The 12225-nt window shown below is 48.9% G+C and overlaps 1 protein-coding gene across 1 annotated transcript in view; it reads right to left on the bottom strand.

Annotated features, from left to right (window-relative positions):
* LOC119963633 overlaps positions 1–12225 on the bottom strand; it is a 185195-nt gene that overhangs the window by 60870 nt on the left and 112100 nt on the right.

Genomic DNA, 12225 nt, shown 5'->3' with positions numbered 1-12225 from the left:
CGTAGCATGGACATGGGTGGGCCAGGATATATTGTTGGTGATGTTTACACCTAGGAGTTTGAAGCTGTCAACCATCTCCACCTCAGGCCCATTGGTGCAGACAGGGGTGTGTACGATGTTGTGTTCTGTATTCTCTAGGGCGACTGTCCTCTAGTGTGACTTACTAACAACTACCGAAGTACTGTACACACCCCTGTCAGCATCAACGGGGCCGAGGTGGAGGTGGTTAGCAGTTTCAAATTCCTAGCGGTGCACATCTCCAAAAATCTGTCCTGGTCCACTCGCGTCAACGCTATCACCAAGAAAGCACAACAGCGCCTATGCCTCCTCCGGAAACTAAGGAAATTCGGCATGTCCACATTAACCCTTACCATCTTTTACAGATGCACAATAGAAAGCATCCTATCGGGCTGCATCACAGCCTGGTATGGCAACTGCTCGGCCCAGGACCGCAAGAAACTTCAGAGAGTCATGAACGCTGCCCAGTCTGTCACATGAACCTGCCTCCCATCCATTGACTCCATTTACACTTGCCGCTGCCTGGGGAAAGGAGGCTGCATAATCAAAGATCCCTCCCACCCACCTTACTCACTCTTCCAACTTCTTCCATTGGGCAGGGGATACAGAAGTCTGAGAACACGCATGAACAACTCAAAAGCAGCTTTTTCCCCGCTGTTACCAGACTCCTAAATGACCCTCTTATGGACTAACCTCATTAACGCTACACGCTGTATGCTTCATCCGATGCCGGTGCTTATGTTGTTACATTGTGTACCTTGTGTTGCTCTATTATGTATTTTCTTTTATTCCCTTTTCTTCCCATGTACTTAATGATCTGTTGAGCTGCTTGCAGAAAAATACTTTTCACTGTAACTGGGTACACGTGACAATAAACAAATCCAATCCAAATCTCTCCAGTCACATGGTGGATCTCTATCACCACCTGCTGGTCAGAGGTCATACCAATAACTATGTACATTGACAGATAACTATGTACATCGATGTGTACACAAATATCACCACGATGTTTGGCTTCCTGAAGTTGATGACAAGCTCTTTAGTTTTGCTGACACTGAGGGAGAGATTGGCATCAATGCACCACTCTACTGGGTTCTCTATCTCCCTCCTGTACTCTGACTCATCATTATTTGAGATCCGACCCACTATGATCGTGTCATCAGAAAACTTGTAGAATGAGTTGGAGCCAAATTTTTCCAAAGAGTTGCAGGTGTATAAGGAGTACAGTAGGGGGCTAAGGACGCAACCTTGTGGGGTCCCTGTATTGAGGACTATCGTGGAGAAGGTGTCATTGTTTTCCTCACTGGTTGTTGTCTATGGGTGAGGAAGTCGAGGATTCAGTTACAGGTGGAGGAGCCAAGTCCTCCTATCGATGGCAGGTGCATTTCATGTTTGTGAACTTTTGGATGGTCATTTCCTTTCATTTGAAACTCATTACAATTCCTGCTGGCCTGAATCACCTCCCCATGATTGATCATAAGACGGCATTGGCGTGCAATCACACCAACCTGTTTCAAAATAGTACAGAAGTGACGTGTGCCTGCAGACCTGCTCTTTGCTTCTCCATTCGTGAACCCTTCGCCTATCTTGTCTTGGGCAGCGTGAGTCAGTGGCAGGCTTCAATGGCGGTGCCATATCGGCTATCACAAAAATCTAATCCCACCAGACACGCAATAGCACAGGGGTGTTTTCTCATTGGCTGCAGGGTGGGGGCTGGCTTGGCAGAGGGGAAGTGGCCATGGGTAAGTTCAGAGGTTGCAGGGTAAGAACTGGCTTGGCAAATGGGAGGAATGCTAGGGTTTTTTGCGGGGGGGGGGGGGGGGGGGGGGGGGGGGGTTCAATTTTGAACAGTGCAAGTGACCTCACAATGCTGAGGGCGGAGGTGGACATGGGGAATAAGTCCCTCCTCTCAGAATGTCAATGGGCTAACATGACAGATAAGCACGACAAGAACAAAGAACAAAGAAAAGTACAGCACAGGAACAGGCCCTTCGGCCCTCCAAGCCCGTGCCGACCATGCTGCCTGTCTAAACTACAATCTTCTACACTTCCAGGGTCCGTATCCCTCTATTCCCATCCTATTCATGTATTTGTCAAGAAACCCCTTAAACGTCACTATCGTCCCTGCTTCCACCACCTCCTCTGGCAGCGAGTTCCAGGCACCCACTACCCTCTGTATAAAAAAACTTGCCTCATACATCTCCTCAAAACCTTGCCCCTCGCACCTTAATTGTATGCCCCCTAGTAATTGACCCCTCCACCCTGGGAAAAAGCCTCTGACTATCCACTCTGTCTATGCCCCTCATAATTTTGTAGACCTCTATCAGGTCGCCCCTCAATCTCTGTCCTTCCAGTGAGAACAAACCGAGTTTACTCAACCACTCCTCATAGCTAATGCCCTCCAAACCAGGCAACATCCTGGTAAATCTCTTCTGCACCCTCTCTAAAGCCTCCACACACTTCTGGTAGTGTGACGACCAGAATTGAACATTATACTCCATACTCCAAGTGTGGCCTAACTAAGGTTCTATACAGCTGCAACATGACTTGCCAATTCTTATTCTCAATGACCCGGCCAATGAAGGCAAGCATGCCGTATGCCTTCTTGACTACCTTCTCCACCTGTGTTGCCCCTTTCAGTGACCTGTGGACCTGTACCTTGGGAACAAGGGATACAGCAAATGGAGTGACAGGTCTTTGGGGGAGGGTAATATTAACATTCACTTCCCCGGCGACAAAGGAGGGGGTGAGGTTGCATTCTCGCACAGGGAGGATCCAAGGTGGTGTGGCAGAGAAAGCTCACCACCACCTTGCCAGCACCGTGATTGCGCAGATGGCACAGCTCAGAATTGTTAGCGATCTCTCTGTGGTAATGCAGGAAAGGAAATCACCAAACTGAAGAAACAAAGTTCATACATCACGCAAACTAGCACTAATTGATCTCCAGGGTTTAACCCCTTGCTCACAGCATGGCATTTCCCCAAAGTGATGATGAAGTTAAGTGCAAATGATCAGCCAGATAAGATTTGGCATGAGTGGCGCCCGATGATTCCAAGAAGAACGGCCCCAGGCCACCTTCAACATCTTGTATAACCTATGTAGAAACTGATGTTCATCCAAACTCCAAGCACTGTAATTTCACAGTGCTGTGTATGAGAATACCAGAGCCTGGACTGAGAGCAGCACATCCAGGCACCTAGCCAAAACAGTCTCACCTCAGTCATTCTTGATTTGTTGGAGGGCGTTCACCTCGGTATACACAACGCAATCTAGATTTTGTGAGCTTTTGGTGACACCAAAAACCAGGGCCATTAACCCCCAGTCACTCACAAATCATTGGCAGAAAGATTAGTATTTCAGGCGAGTTCTGACTCCAGAATGCTTCCCATTTTGCAGACAGAAATGAGAGAAGAAGGAGATGATAGTGAAGGGGAGGAGGCAGGCTCGTCAAAAGCAAAACCCTGAAGACCAAGACTAGCGCTGCCCCCTCCCAACGCAGAGTTTCAAGGAAACAAAAACACCCCCTCACTACTCCCAGGCTGTACCAACGTGCCTGCCTTTACTGCAGATGACAGAGAACCAGTGTCAACAACTCCTCCATATGTCCAGGGATGTAGTAATTAACATTTGCCATGAATTGACACCACATGGGCTCGGAGGACATTCTTTGCCGGTGACTGTGAAAGTAAGAGCCAGACTCAAATTCAACACTACTCGCTCCTTCCAGGCTTGACTAGGGGCCCCTGTTGGATCTCTCAGGCATCAACACACAAATTCATACAGAAGGTCACAGATTCCCTTTTTTGCTCAGGCTCACAATTACATCAACTTTCACAGAGATCAATCAGAGATCATCCATCATAGAATTTACAGTGCAGAAGGGATCCATTCGGCCCATCAAGTCTGCACCGGCCCTTGGAAAGAGCACCCCTACTTAAGCCCACCCTATCCCTGGAACCCAAAACTCCACCAAACCTTTTTGGACACTAAGGGCAATTTAGCATGGCCAATACACCTAACCTGCGCATCTTTGCACTGTGGGAGGAAAGAAACCCTTGCAGACACGGGGAAGACGTGCAGACTCCACACAGGATACCATGCGATTCCTGCTGCAGATCAATCAACTGATCCAGGATGTCATGATATGCAAACATGCAACCAATGAACACTCAGAATAGGACACAACTAATGGGCAGCCAGGACACTCAGAGGTGGCATCACCACAAGGGGGCATGACATAAACACTATAAAAGGGATGAGGCACTCACATCGTGCCTCTTTCCACAGACAGACATCTAGAGAGTTAGACAGGGTTGATCAGCAGCATCACATCCCAGCACGTGGCTTTGAACAAGCTGGTACAGTTAGACTGAGTTACTACAGGTAGATTAGCAGAGAGTCAAACTCGTTTGAGAACTGTGTTAATAGTTCAATAAACACATTGAACTCATTTCAGAGTCTGGAGCATCCTTTCGTTAAGACTGCATCAAGTAGCAGCCAGTGTTATCTGAAGCAGCATAACACAACACAGGACTGAGTCCAGAGGCTCACCGCCTGACCTGGAATGGAGCAGATTCCTCACTTCCAGCTGTGCTCAGAGTGCCGGCAACTTCTGAAATCCCCTCCTCTGTCTGCGGAGGAACTGAATGAGTGTTGTTTTCACCAGACTGGGATCCCAAATCTGCTATAGATCTGGGTCCCACCGAGGTGCGCATTACTGTGTTGGTGGAGGCTGTGAGTGATCGCCATGATGGAGCTTCTGTCCTCAGCTTCCTCATTAGAGGTCCCCTTGGCGCTTGTGCTGGGGTCAAAGATGCCTGAGGGCACAGGGCTTGTGGCAGATGAGCCTCGTGGAGAAAATGGAGATTATTAGTGCATGGCAAGTGTGTAACACAAAGAACAGTGCACTCAGAGTATCCTTGACAGGGGAATTGTCTGGTGCAGGACCCTCATGTGGATGTTTGTCACCAACATAACTGTCATTGCAGGAACAGTCAACATAATCTCCGGCCAGTGAGATTTCACTCAGACCCTTGATGTCCACCACACCATCCCCTGATCTCCTTTTTACTATGTGCTATCTTGTCCTGCATAAAAACAAATGGAAAGGGTGCAAGCAAGATGCATGGCAGGGCAGAGGAGAAGGAACACTGTCATTGTGGGTAGTTAGTGGAGCCATGAACAAAATGAGGATGTGATGAGTAGAAGAGATAAGGTCAGATGGAGATGTGAGGATGTGTGTGGGAGAATGAGTGGTGATCTCCACTGAGCTAGGTGTGAGTGTGATCCCTGTGGACGCATGACGTGCTTATGAGTACGAATTGAGAGTGATGAAATGGTTGAATTACCATGGCGGAACGGATGAGAGCATTCATCCTCTTTCAGCACTGGGTAGCTGACTTATTCTGAGCAGCGTTCACACTCACCACTGCTGCTACCGCCTCCCAAGAGGCTGCCCATGCTGCAGCCAGAGCGTTGGTAGAGGACATTGTGGTGCGGCTCCATGGTATCCAATAGGCGCACAAATTAAGGATAATTAAATCTGGGGCCAGCACACCTCTTTGCCCTTGGGATCATATCTTCAGTGGGGCACTTCTGTGCTTCAAGCATTGTGACGTGTGCACTCTCTGCCCGTTTAAATATGGCACCCGCATTGAGGAAATGGTGAGATTTCATCAGGGCTGGTAAACCAGAGACGGCCTGCCAGCAATCCAGCAAGTTTCACAGGAATGCACAATTAATGAGGCAAGACAGGGACAATATGATGCAAAAACTGGCCATTGCGGCCAGCAGGATTACTGCCGATTTCCTCACATATTATACACTCAGTGCAATTCAGGGGACATTTTGTCTCCAGAAATGAATTGACCAAATTTCCCCCCTCTGATTTGTCACATTCCTGCTGGTCCTGATCTGATGAATGTAGGAATTTCAGATATATCGTATTATAGAAATACAATAAGGGTTAAAAGCCTGGGCAGTGTGTGTATGACTAGTAGTGCTTTTAAAGAATCGTGGTTTGAAAGGTGTTGGTAGCCAGAGGTGCAATTAAAGCATCATCAACACCTTGGACTAATGGAGTTTTGTTTGGATTAAGGGGGTTGCCTGTGGAGTTAATTAGATTTCAGCTTGTAACAGCTGTAAATAATGGGAGGAGCTAAGGTACCAGGCATTTTGCAGAAAAGCAGTTCAGTTGAGTTTCAGATTGGGATGCGAGCAGAAGTCAAGCATCTACTCTCACTTCAGTTCATTTAAATATATGTCTGGGGACTGATTAGCGGTGTGGCTGAAAGGTGAACAGAAACAAGCTGAGAAGCAGCTTCGGAAGAAGTACAGCCAGAGTTTCTGCACTGTTCTGACAGAACTTTCTTTAAAACAGTTTCAGAGAGCATCTCTGTAAAGCAAGTATGCCTGGGTCTGCTAATTGAATTTGAAAGTGGATTGAGAACTGAGAGTGTTTTGTTGTCTGAGTCGGAATAAAGACAGCAGTAAAATGTTATTGTGTTGATTAGCATTGTTAAAGGGTAATAGTACCTATTTTGCTGGTGTGATGTTGAGGATATTTTAACACCGTGGGCGTGATTCTCCACCCCCCACGCCGGGTGGGAGAATAGCAGGAGGGCCTCCCAACATTTTTTACGCCCTCCCGCTATTCTCCCCCCCCCCCCCCCCCCCCCATGCCCGACCCACACCATGAATCGCCGCTCGCCGTTTTTTATGGCGGGCGGCGATTCTCCGAGGCCGATGGGCCGAGCGGCCGGGCCTTCACGCCCGTTTCAACATGGCAGCAAACACACCTGCTTGCTGCCGTCGTAAAACGGGCGCCAGATGCCCGTTTGGGGCATCTGGGGGCCCGATTGGCACGGCAGTACCACGGCCGTGCCAAGGGGGGCATAGGCCTGCGATCGGTGCCCACCGATTGCTGGCCGTGCGTCCGTAACGGACGCACTCTTTTCCCTCCGCACCCCGCAAGATCAAGCTGCCACGTCTTACGGGGCGGCTGAGGGAAAAGACGGCAACTGCACATGAGCGGGTTGACGTTGTCCAAACTGCGCATGCGCGGCTGACGTCATCGGCCGCGTCAGCCGGCGTGACGCTTGACGTGCGGCCTTGACGATCGTCGTCGGAAGTGGGCGTGAAGGCTGCCGTGGGTCACGGCCTGTCCAACGGCAGCCTTTACGATTCTCCGCATTTGCAGAGAATCTCGCCCCTGATCTTTTTAGTGGGCTGTGGTGGATGTAACATGATAATTCACACTATATCTTTGTAAGCGCAGTAGCGTTATCCGACCACTAGGGGGAGTAGTTCTGGGACTGCTCAGGAGCTTGTACAGGGCTCCACCCTTGGCTCCGCCCATGACTCCTCCCCCTAGTGCTGCTATATAAATACCCTTGTCCAGAGTCAGCCTGCAGTTCACTGAGAGTTCATCAACGGGTAACAGGCTGGCTCTGTAGTAAGTCGATTAAAGCCTATATTCATATCGGAAACACGTGTCTGGTGAATTGATGGTTCCATCAATTTAATCGACTTAAGAACAGTCAAGATCGATCATGGAATCAGCCCTCAAGCCTGGACGCCTGTAACTCGACCCGCAGGATGCGGAGGCTAAAGAAATCTTCTCCCACTGGCTGCGGTGCTTCAAGGCCTACCTGGCAGAAGCGAGCACAGCCAAAACGACAGAGGAACAGAAGTTAAGTCTACTGCACGCGAGGGTGAGCAACAGAATCTCTATGCAGCTAAACTCGGCCAGTTCATATACTGCAGCGCCAACAGTACTCGATAAGATATATTTAAGGCCCATTAACGAAGTTTACGCACGCCATGTGTTCACGACTCGCCGCCAGCGGCCTACAGAATCACTCGCCGAATTTCTAAGGGAACTCAATAATTTGTCCAATGACTGTAATTATCAAGCGGTTACCGCGGCTGAACACAGAAAACTTGCTGTACGCGATGTTTTTGTAGCGGGCCTCAGGTCTAATTATGTGCGCCAACGACTGCTGGAAAAGGGGGCCCAAGACTTAGAAATGACTGCGGAAGCTGCTACCACGATAGAGGTCTCCTTCCGCAGCCTCACCTCGTTCCCCGCGGACCCCACGACCCAATCATGGGCCCCCGACCAGCGACTCCCCCAGGCCTGTGCAACGCAGCCGCCCAGCCACTATGCTGCTCCAGCCAGCCACCGTGCTGCCCCAGCCAGCCACTATGCCGCTCCAGCCAGCCACTATGCTGCTCCAGCCTGCCATTTCTGCGGCCAGAACCAGCCCCCGCGGCAGCACTGCCAGGCTCGCAATGCGACCTGCAGCAGCTGCGGGCGGAAAGGCCACTACGCAAAGGTCCTGGCCAAAAGGCTGGAGGGCTGCATACCAGAGGTGGTCGCAGAGGACCAAATGGACTTTGTCAAGGGTAGGCAGCTCACAGCAAACATTAGGCGGCTGCTGAAGTTAATAATGACCTTTTCCGGGGAGAGAACACCAGAGGTGATCGTCTCCCTGGACGCAGAAAAGGCCTTTGGCAGAGTCAAATGTCGGTTTGGGCTAGGAGCGGGGTCACCGCCTGGGTGAGGCGCCTGTACAACACTCCCAAAGCGAGTGTCTGAACTAACACCACCAGCTCTGAATACTTCCAGCTACAGAGAGGAACAAGACAGGGCTGCCCCCTGTCCCCACTCCTGTTCGCGTTAGCGATCGAACCCCTGGCAATAGCCCTGCGGGACGCAAAAAGCTGGAAGGGAATCCGGAGAGGAGACAAAGAGCACAGGGTTTCACTCTCTGCAGATGACCTGCTCCTCTATGTCTCGAAGCCACAGGAGGGGCTGAAGGCAATTCTGCAAATACTGAAAGTGTTTGGGACCTTCTTGGGCTACAAACAGAACCTGGGCAAAAGCAAGGTATTCCCAGTGAACCCAAACGTGGGAGGGGCAGAGCTAGAGGGACTCCCGTTCAAAACGGCCCAGAACAGATTCCGTTACCTGGGGATCCAGATAGCCAGAGACTGAACACAGATCCACAAGTGGAACCTGACCAGCCTGGTGGAGGAAGTAAGAAAAGACCTTCAACAGTGGGGCTCACTCCCACTCTCCCTGGTGGGGCGAGTGCAGACGATCAAGATGAACGTACTGCCAAGGTTCCTCTTCCTGTTTAGATCCATTCCCCAATCTTCATCCCCATGCCTTTTTCCAAAACATTGACAGGCTAATCATGGTGTTTGTGTGGAGGGTAAGAGAGAATTCCCAAACTGACACTGCAAAGAAGAAAAATCAAAGGGGGTTGGCCTTACCAAACCTATAATACTAGGTTTTGGGCAGCAACGGTAGAAAGAGTGAGGGGATGGGTACAAGAACCCAACACAGATTGGGTACAAATGGAGGAGGCATCCTGTAAAGGAACGACCCTCCAGGCCCTGGCCACAGCAGCACTCCCATCCTCCTCAACAAGATGCACAACGAGCCCGGTGGTAGTGCCACGCTGAGAACGTGGACCCAGCTGAGACAGCACTTTGGGATAACCAAAATGGCCCCCATCTGTGCACAGATTCCCCCCAGCCATGCTGGACACCACCTTCAAAAGATGGAGGCGGGACGGGGGCACATTGTCGGTCGGAGACTTCTATGTAAGGCACAGACTGACGACACTAGACAAACTGACGAGGAAGTGGAGGCTAGCAAAAGGACAGGAAATGAGACACCTCCAAATAAAACACTTCCTCCGCAAAGAGACAGTAGGATAACCCGGGGCCCCAGAAACCACACTACTAGAGGACCTGATAGGCACAATCAACAAGAAGGGGGGGCTATGTTTGAAAATATACAGACAGCTACTGGACAGAGCCCGGACTCCACTGGACGAGACCAGACAAAAATGGGAGGATGAACTGGGGACAGAGGTAGGATGGGGACTCTGGAACGAAGCACTAAGCAGGGTGAACTCCACCTCCTCCTGCGCAAGGCTAAGCCTATTGTAGCTCAAAGTGGTGCATAGAGCGCACCTGACCAGAACCCGAATGAGCAGGTTCTTCCCGGAGGTGGAGGACAAACATGAGCGGTGCCAGAGGGACCCAGCCAACCACACCCACATGTTGTGGGCTTGCCCCAAGCTTGCTGGGTTCTGGACAGCCTTCTCCGAGACAGCCTTCTCCAAGGCAATGTCCAGGGTTGTGGGGGTGAGGGTGAAGCCATGCCCAATAGTGGCAATCTTCGGGGTATCGGAGCAGCCAGAGCTACACATGGGGAAGGGGGCCAACGCCCTCGCTTTTGCTTCCCTAATCTCACACCAGAGAATCCTGCTCGGCTGGCGATCGGCAGCACCACCCAAAGCTGCAGACTGGCTCGCTGACCTTTCGGAATTTCTCCACCTGGAGAAGATAAAATATGCCATCCGGGGTCAGAGGAGAGCTTCCTGGATACTTGGGGGCAGTTTGTCGGGCTGTTCCAAAGCCTGTTCGAGACCAGCAATGAGGAGTAACCTAATAAGAATTTTAATACAAACACCAAGATAGATGTGGTACCAAAAGACTGTGCAACCAAAAGACTGTGTACAACTGCTTATAAATATGGGAAATGCCAATAAAAAGATTTATTAAAAAAATAAAATTTGGTGGTAGGATGTCCCGTATTAGTAACTATGTACACCATTGTAAATAAGGAAACGTGATTATGAAAACTATAGTCACAGATGCGGGGAAAACCTGTGATATTTCTGTTGTTGATGTGCTTGTTGTTCTTGATCTGTTTTTTAAATTTATGTGTTATGTAAATTTTGATATTGTGTTAAAATTCCAATAAAAATACTTTTTAAAAAAAGAATTAGAAGCAGAAGTAGACCATGCATCGCCTTCAGCTTGCTTCACCGTTCGATAAAATCATGAATAATCTAATTATGTCTGGTTTAGTTCACTGGGCTAAATCATTGGCTTTTAAAGCAGACCAAGCAGGCCAGCAGAACGGTTCGATTCCCGTACCAGCCTCCCCGGACAGGCTCCGGAATGTGACGACTTGGGGCTTCTCACAGTAACTTCATTGAAGCCTACTCGTAGGCTTCAATAAGCGATATTCATTCATTTTTCATTTCAATTCCATTTTCCTCTTTACGACCCATAGCTCTCGACTCCTTGTCCATCAAAAATCTATCCAACATGGCCTTTGTTATGGCCACGGTTTAGAGAACCCCAAAGTGTATCATGGAGTTCACCTGACCCACAACTTTTAATAGATTGTGGTATGGGGAGCACACGGCCCACTCTACAGGTGTGGTACAGCAGAAATGGAAAAGTATTTTTTAAAGCAAAACAATGTTTATTCTATGAACGCGAGTTAACCTTTTTGAAACATACATAGAACATAGAACATTACAGCGCAGTACAGGCCCTTCGGCCCTCGATGTTGCGCCAACCTGTGAAACCAGTCTAAAGCCCATCTACACTATTCCGTTATCATCCATATGTAAAATACAACCCCCAAAGAATACAACATTAAGTAATGGGTACGCTGTCCTTTTAACATCCAGAAGACTTACAAAAAACATAACCTTTAACAGAAGCACATCAGGTTAAAGTCACTACTGAGAGCAGTTGTTAGTTTTAAATCACCAAAGGATCGATTTACATTCTTTAGATTACAGAGAGAGACACATACACCTTCTGGCTGTGACTGCAGCTATCCAGCTCTGAAAACGAAACTAAAACACACCCTGCAGCAAACAGCCTAAAATGAAAGTAAAAAGCTGACAGACAGCCTAGCTCCACCCACTCTCGGACATCACTACAGTAATAAACACCCATTTCTTTAAGGTATTCTCACTACAGATATTTATATACACACCCATTTATAAGCACCCATTTCTTAAAGATACTCTCACATGACACCTTGAATATATTCATTGGCCCAATCTCCACTGCTCTCTGAAGAAGAGAATTCCCCAGACTAACAACCCTCTGAGAGAAAGCAACTCTCCTTATCTCCATATTAAATGGGAGACCCCAAAGTTTTAAATGATGTTCCCGAGGTCTAAACTCCCCAACAAGAGGAAGCATCCATTTAGTATTCATCTTATCAAGTCCCCTCAGAATCACTAAAATCAACTCCCATTCTTCTAAACTTCAATAGACATGGGCTCAATCTGTTCAACGTTTCCTCAAAAAAGAAGCCCTTCAAACCAGGAATCAGCCAACTGAACCTTCTCTGAACTGCTTTGTTGTGTTCTGTACTCT

This window comes from Scyliorhinus canicula, chromosome 3, assembly GCF_902713615.1.
Source record: "Scyliorhinus canicula chromosome 3, sScyCan1.1, whole genome shotgun sequence".
Taxonomy (NCBI): domain Eukaryota; kingdom Metazoa; phylum Chordata; class Chondrichthyes; order Carcharhiniformes; family Scyliorhinidae; genus Scyliorhinus; species Scyliorhinus canicula.
This window is presented reverse-complemented; position numbering and strand designations above follow the sequence as displayed.